The sequence below is a fragment of the Lactuca serriola genome, chromosome 7, assembly GCF_051521515.1.
Source record: "Lactuca serriola cultivar US96UC23 chromosome 7, Lser_US96UC23_V15, whole genome shotgun sequence".
In the NCBI taxonomy this organism is placed as follows: Eukaryota; Viridiplantae; Streptophyta; class Magnoliopsida; order Asterales; family Asteraceae; genus Lactuca; species Lactuca serriola.
The window spans coordinates 89,168,443-89,176,562 of record NC_136414.1 but is presented as its reverse complement, the minus strand read 5'-3'; positions in this window follow the sequence as shown (position 1 = coordinate 89,176,562).

Here is an 8,120-nt window from a genome sequence, read left to right as displayed (position 1 = left end):
ACACCAATATACTTAGCTTCGGCTGTTAAAAGAGACACACAAGTTTGCTTTCTTGACTGCCAGCTAACAAGTTTGCCATCAAGAAATTGACATCCACCACTTGTGCTCTTTCGGTCCAGACCGCATCCACCCAGATCAGCGTCAGAAAAGGCTTAAACAAAGAAACCTGACTTTGCTGGATACTAGAGACCGAGTGACGAGGTTCGCTTCAAATAGTGAAAAATATTCTTTACTGCCACCATGTGAGGTTCTCTTGGATTGGCTTGAAACCTGGCACAATAATAAACAGAGAACATAATATCTGGTCTACTGGTAGTTAGATACATGAACGATCCAATCATCTGTCGATAGAGAGTTATGTCTACTATAGGTTTTTCCAGAGATGATGTTAGCTTAGTACCAAACGTCATAGGAACCTTCACCTCTGAGTCACCCTTCATTCCAATTTTTTCCAATAGATTCTTCGTGTAAGCTTCCTGGTTAATAAAAATGCCTTCTGGTCCTTATCTGATATTTAATCCAAGAAAAAAGTTAATAGGACCCATTGCGCTCATTTCAAATTTAGTCTCCATCAGCTTCTGAAATTCAGCTGTTAAGCTAGGATTCGTGGAGCTGAAGATGATATCATCGACATAAATCTGAACAATCATAAGATGTTCGCCTTCTTTCTTGCGAAAGAAGGTTGGGTTAACAGAACCATGCTTAAACTTAGACATTTTTAGTAAACGATTTAGTGTTTCATACCAGACCCTTGGCGCTTGCTTCAGTCCATACACAGCTTTATCCAATACATAGCAATGATCAGGGTATTTCTCATTGACGAACCCGAGTGCTTGTTCCACATACACCGTTTCTTCTATTTTCCATTGAGGAATGCACGTTTCACATCCATTTGAAAAACTTCGAAGTTTTTATGAGCAACATACGCTAGAAAGATTCGAACCAATTCTAATCTAGCTACAGGAGCGAAGGTCTCATCATAGTCTATTCCTTCTTCTTGACAATATCCTTTTACCACCAGACGAGCCTTATTCCTGGTGACATTGCCTTCTTTATCCATCTTATTCCTAAAGACCTACTTCAATCCTACCACAGACGCATCCTTTGGAGTGGGTATTAGTCTCCAAACTCGATTGTGTTCAAACTCATGGAGTTCATCTCGCATTGCCTGCACCCAATCAGCATGATCAAGTGTAGTATTGACCGTCTTTGGTTTGATTTTGGAGACAAACGAATTAAACATGCAAAATTCAACGTGAGAGAATAATGCAGTTTGTTTCGCTTTCTGTTGAGAACGCGTAAGAACTCGTTCAGATGATTCTCCTATTATTTGTGATTTAGGATGGTCTTTAGTCCACTTAGTTAGAGGAGGGTAGTTAGGGTCATAGGTAGGATCCAACTCTGCATTTACCTCTACTTCAGATTCTCATCGATCATCTTCGTCATTTGGATTTTCATTCTCCCCCTCAGATAACGAAGTGGTTTCCTTGTTAGGTTTAGGATCCTTCCCCTCGGTTGGAGTTGGATTCTCTTGCTCGGTTGGATGAGACACATATGAGCTCTCCCCCTCGAATATTGCGCTGTTACTAGGAGGTTTGTCAGAGGGTTAATCATTAGCTTGATTTGTAGGATCCTTTGTCATGACTTTCGCAGTATCTTCAATAATCTTTTTCAGAAGGTCGATTTATTTGTCGGCTGCATTCGCCTCTGAGTGCGTAGCTTTTTCTGGTACATCAAATAATCTCATATACTCTTCGAACAAATTTGAAATGGGAATCAAGACCTATCCTGATTTAGGAAAAAATTCCCCTGTGGCACTTTCTTTTGCTTGTGCTTTCTTTATGTAGAGGTCATCAAAGGTTATGTAAGAGGTTTCTTTAATACGTTTGGAGTGTTTATTCAAAACCCTATAAGCCTTTGAAGTGAGTGAATAGCCCAGAAATATTCCCTCATCTGTTTTAACATCGAACTTGTTGCGGTTCTCTTTAGAGATAAGAATGAAGCACCTTGAACCGAACACGTGAAAGAATCTGATGTTGGGATTTTTGTTGTTCAGAATCTCATACGGAGTAATTGAGAATCGCTTGTTGAGTAAATATATGTTTTGAGTATAAAAAGCAGTGGCAACAACATCCGCCCAGAAGTATAATAAGAGGGAAGTGAAGCTCAGCATGGTTCTGGCTACTTCACAAAGGGAACGGTTTCGTCTTTCAACGATTCCATTCTGTTGTGGAATATAGGGAGCAGAGAAGTTGTGAGATACTCCCTTATCGGCCAGAAAGTCTTCAAACTCTTTATTCTTGAATTCAAGTTCGTTGTCGCTTCTGATGTTTCTTACCACTTTTCATAGCTGGAGTGCCACTTGCTTGATGAACATCTTTAACTTGGGAGTAGCTTCTAATTTCTGTTTAAGAAAGTAAACCCAAGTGAAATGCGAAAAATCATCGACAATGACAAGTATGTACTTACTACCACCAATGCTTTCGATAGTCGAAGGCCCACATAAATCAATATGCAGAAGTTCAAGAGCTTCAATGATCTTGGTGTTGATACGTGTAGGATGGCTCTTTCGGCTTTGTTTGCCCTTCTCGCAGGCTGCACATAGGTGTTCCTTGTCAAATTTGAGCAGAGGGAGGCCCCGAACATAATCTCCAAGCACTAACTTATTAATGTCTTTGAAGTTTAGATGAGATAATCGTCGGTGCCATAACCAACTTTCATCAGGATAGCTTTGGACAGCAGGCATATAGTTGGTTTCCCTTTAATTGGATTGAGATTAAGGGGGTACATTTCACCCTTTCGTTTAGATTTTAACAAGACACTTTTTGATTGTTTTTCAATGATTTATGAGCCTTCATCATCAAAGGAGACTTTCAGTCCTGTTCCCACAACCAATTGAGATACACTTATGAGGTTGTGCTGCAATCCTTAAACATATGCCACTCTTCGAATTGTGAAATCTCCATTGGTTATCATTTCATAACCTTTGATCGTACCATAAGAGTCGTTGCCATACTTTACACATCCACCATCTTTAAGGGACCGAAACTCCCTTAATTCTTCCTTTCTCCCTGTCATGTGATGCGAGCAGCGACTATCTATATACGATTCATCATCAAACTGCTCGTCATTGATAACCTGCAAATTCAAGCAGATTTAGGAACCCAAAGTTTCTTGGGCCCTGGTAAGTCTTTTATAGAGAAGGGAATTACAACAGAAAGATCAACTAAATAAGTTCTTTTTATTAATGTTGTTTCATCTTTTCGTTTAATGGTGTACACTTTAATTTTATTTTTATCTTGTTTAAACTTTAGTGGTTCAGATGATGTAATGTTAGATGGTTTTGAAATGATCTTTTGAGTTGTGGGTTTGTGAGAATTTTTCGTATTATTTATGTCAGTGTTAGTATCAAGCTTTCCCTTTCCTTTAGCGTCCTTCGATGAATGAGTCTGTTGAGGATATGAAGTATAACCGAAACCTGAATTTCGGTTCTCATACTTGGTAGAAGAACCAAAACCTGAAGTTTGGTTCTGATGTGTACTGAAGATGGGCTTGTTGTTTCGTGAATAATAAGAGTTTGGACCGAAACTAGACTTATGTTTGTTTTTGAACTTGTCACTTCCTTTGACATATGTTTCTTTTTGAGTAGGGATGTGGTTAGGGTTCTAAGACTGCCAAAACCTTTTTCGCTCATTCAGATTTTTCATGTATCTCTGGTTTCTTTCCCGTTTCTATTCAGCCAGTTGCTTTTGAGATTTATGAATGTTAAAGCTTGACTACGGCTTCTTCCTTTGAGTTTCGGTTGAATTAGGAGATAAATTCATGGTTATCTTTGATTCTTCCGATTTCTTTCCTAATTCTTTTGGTGTCTCTTTGGTTCCACTTGTGCTTGGTTTGTCAAAGTTTGAGGGTTTGTTGATTGGTCCTGCTACATATTTGCCCTTTACCCTCCATGAGGTTTGTTCTGACAGACCGACGGTCTCATCTGCATTATCGATAGGAGCAGACCAGAAATAGTTATCACACCCTTCAAAATTGTCTTTATCAACCAGGATTTTTAGTTCTGCTGTTTGTTTTCCAGTTACTCCTGTAGCTGCATAAACCGGATTTGGCACGGTTTGAACTTTCTGATAAACCACTGCTTTCTCTTTGAGTTTCTTGGACATGTCATTTGACAAGCGAGCATACTCAACAGAGTTTTCATATATAAGGGGTTCTTCTTTCTTGGTTTCGTTCTTTAAGAACTCAGAACAATCAACTACATCTTCCACTGATATTTCGCTCAACTCACTTTCCTCATTGAATTTTGATGTGTTTTCGACATTTATTTTATGATCTGAACAAAGTTTGGCATGTGACGAGTCAAATGTTCATATGGTTTCGGACTTAATTTTCAACCTATCATTTTCATCCAACAGATTTTTAAGCATACTTTTGTGTTCTTTGGAGTCGATAAAGGTCTCAATTTTGTTCATTCCATATTTGTAAGTGACTGAAACTTCGTTAGAGGACATTATTGAATCACATTCAGCAATAACTTCATCCTCCTTAAATTCAAGGAATGGTAAAATCATCTTATGAAGCTTTTTCCCTATTTCACAATCTAGATGAAGTTGAGTTATGTTAGCGTATAAGCGTTTTGCAATTAAACAGAAAACATTTCGTTGTTTCAAAAACTTTAAATTGTCTCTTTGCAAATAAATAATGTCATCACTAGCCCTAGCTAACTCTTGCTCCTTCAGCTGTATCCATGCTCTCCTTTCCTCACTCTTGGAAGACTCCCTGTTGAGTTGATCAGTTAGGTTAGAATTAGCTACTCGGGTTTGCATGAGACTACCACTTAAGTTGGAAAATTTAAATTTTAGTTCGGTCATTTCTTCTTCGTAGTTAGTGACAGGAACTCTCAATGATTCTAGGATGGATTGTACCTTTTTAATCAAACGACTGCAGTCATTGATCGTTTCGCTGACAGGCTTGGCTGCAAAACACTTGTCTCTTTTCAGATTCGACTCCTTATCCTCACCTTCGGTTGGTGTTTCTGCAGATACCATCAAGCACTTCCCGGCCGAACTGCTGACTCCCTCTCTAGCCACATATGCTCTACCCTGCGAGGGATTTCTTACTACTTCATCTTCAGAGTCGGTTGACCAGACTTCAACTCCACCGAACTCGTCATTTTCCAGATTCTCCTGCACAACTAAAGCATTCATTGAACTATTTGTTGCTTTCTTTTTCTTTATTTCATCCAACTTTCGCAAGGAATAGGCTTCATCATCTTCACCGTCCTTTTTCTCTGCCATCTTTCTCAACATACAGTCCTTGGCAAAGTGATTCTTGCCGTGACAGTAATTGCAATCGTATCCAGAATCTCCTGCCAGCTTGCTTTCTTTCTTATCATCGTCCTTTTGAGTGACATTCTTCAGTTCTTCTTTCACCTTCTATGAGCTGTAGATTCCTTGCCAGTTTCGGTTCTTATTGGAAGGGAATTTTCTTCTTGCAAACTTCTTAGGATTGGAGACCATCATTGCATATTCTTCGCTTGTAAGATCACACTCAGACAAATCTAAATCATCTTCTTCTTCCGTCACATTCTTTCCTTTCGAGATAAGTGCTAATGAGCCCATGTCGGACACAACCTTTGCTTCTTTTGTTACTGTGCTTTCATGGGATTTTAGGATTCCCATCAGTTTTTCCAGCGAGTAAGACTTGAACTGTTCATGAGCCTTTACAGTTGAGACCACTGCCATCCACTCAGGTCTTAGGCCATTTATAAACGTGGCTTTCTGTTCAATCTCCTTTCTTTCAATACCATGCTTCATCATCTTGTTGAGCAAATGATTGTAATGATCAAACGTCTGAAGAAGAGTCTCCTCAGGTTTTTGAGCAAAGGCACCGAACTCAGAGAGAAACAAGGTTTGTATTGAGTGCTCTAGATCTTCATCGGTTAAACACAGTTCTTTCAGTCTGTCCCATATCTCTTTTGCAGTAGAGCATGAATTAACCAGACGGAAGGTGTTTGCTTGTAGGGCAAACCGGATCATCCTTAAAGCTTTGAGATTGCATGTCAGCTTATCTTTTTCATCTTGTGGTATCTTTTCTACATCCAATAAAAGCTTATTATATTCCTTTTGAGTTTTTATTTTCATGTTTGTTCCAGAATGGATGAATGGACCGATCGTAATGGCTTCCCAGATAAGATAGCCATTATCTTCAGATCCAATCACGTAATCTTCAAAGTGATGTTCCCATACTTCGTAGTCTTGAGTGTAGAGAATAGGAACCCTTGTACTGGATACAATGTTGTTTAAGATGTTAATAGGATTAGCTTGAGAGTCGTCATGTGACATGATGAGCTTGTTTTTCGGATCTGCTAGAATCAGACTTGTAATCTAAAGATTAGGGTTTTTATCAATTATTGATAAAAGCTGAAACCCTAAAGAATTCTTCACACAGAAGAGACGCATATGATAAACACAGTCTCCTGCTCTGATACCAATTGTTGGAATAATATTCCTTAAAGATCGATAGATTCAAGCAGAAAAACAATAAAGAACATGAGAATGGTTTGAATGATGTCGAATGATTAAACTTTGACACCTCAGAAGAGCTCGATTAAGAACTTCGTCTGTAGTGGTTTTTAGGGTTATAATGCAAAAGATAATTAATTACCCTCATACTAAGTCATACATGCATGCACTATATATACAGTACGTAACCCTAATCTATAATCCCAGTTGGACAGGCCCAATACCGGATATACAAAAGAACATCCCATGGCGCAACACATACAATAATATTATAAAACAAGTCTTAATCAGTTAAGAGGAAAATTGAAGCTCACAAGCAAAGACGAATTATTGAAGAATTGCACACTGCTAGCGCCTAGGTCTCACGATGTGAGATCTAACATTCATGTTGTGTGGTAGTTTTTCTTGCAATTTTGAATTCAATTTCTTCATACTTATGTCATGAGTCTTCTACTCTCACGACATGAGGTTTTAGAGATCACTATTTTTCCTCTTTCTTTCGACTTAACAATGTGGAGTATGCTTTCCCACGTTATGATTGAAGCACAAAGTATTATTTTGAAGTTTCTTGCACTGCACCTTTGCAAAGATGCAAGTCTTTGGTTCACATTTTTATTGGCACATTCATGAGTAGCTGCAAAAGTCTAGTTCCAGTTAATTATTCGAGATGTTAAAGCTTTCCCACCACTGATTAGAATTCGATCTCGCCACTACTACCCAGGGGGGAGTCTATTCCCTTTTCTCACTTTTATTACTTTTTATTGCGTTTGTTATTTATAGCATACAATGAGAGAATTGTATGACACAAATATGGGGTACAGGGTCAGAAAAGGATTATCAAGCATAATAATTTAATTAGAAAAATGCTTGAAATTTAAAAAATTAATAGGCTTTCAAAAATATTCTAAAGAATGTAGCCATTTCTATAATTTTGACATTAATGCATATGAGCTAGTTTGCTAGTATTATGTGGGATGATTCGATGTGATCCCTAAGAAGAACCAATTTGTTATAGTGTATTTCTGGCTTTCCCATCTTAGTGAAATCCTGGGACAAAAACGCAAGCCTTTTTAGTTTGAGTGATATAAAAACTTTAGCATCATGTACTTGAAACGTATCTAGGAGAACTTATGTAGTCATTGCACTTTAGACTAAACTCATAACCAATAAATGTTGAAGTTAAGTTCCCTTTCTTAAGCATATGTTTTTCTTTTAGGATTTTTAGTTTATGAGTGAAAAAAGTGAGTTGTGAAAAAAGAAAAAAAGAGAGAGAAAAGAAATAGAAAAGGAAAAAAAGTTGAAAAAGTTTGAGTGAATAAGAGTCTACAAAGATATGAAGACCAATAAATATTATGAATTAAGTTTAAAAAGTTCCAAATTATTGAAGACTCAAGTTGGAGAAAGTTCAAGAATAAAGCGAAAATTGCCAAAAGTCAAAGTTATTATTATTGTAGATTTTCTTTCTAGGTTATTTTACCATATGTATGCTTGTCAGTTTAACCAAAAATACCTTGAGGTTATGAAATTGAGAGAGAGATCAAGAGGGAGGGTAGTGAGAAAAATGTAGCTTCCAATAGAAGCTAAGTTTTCTGA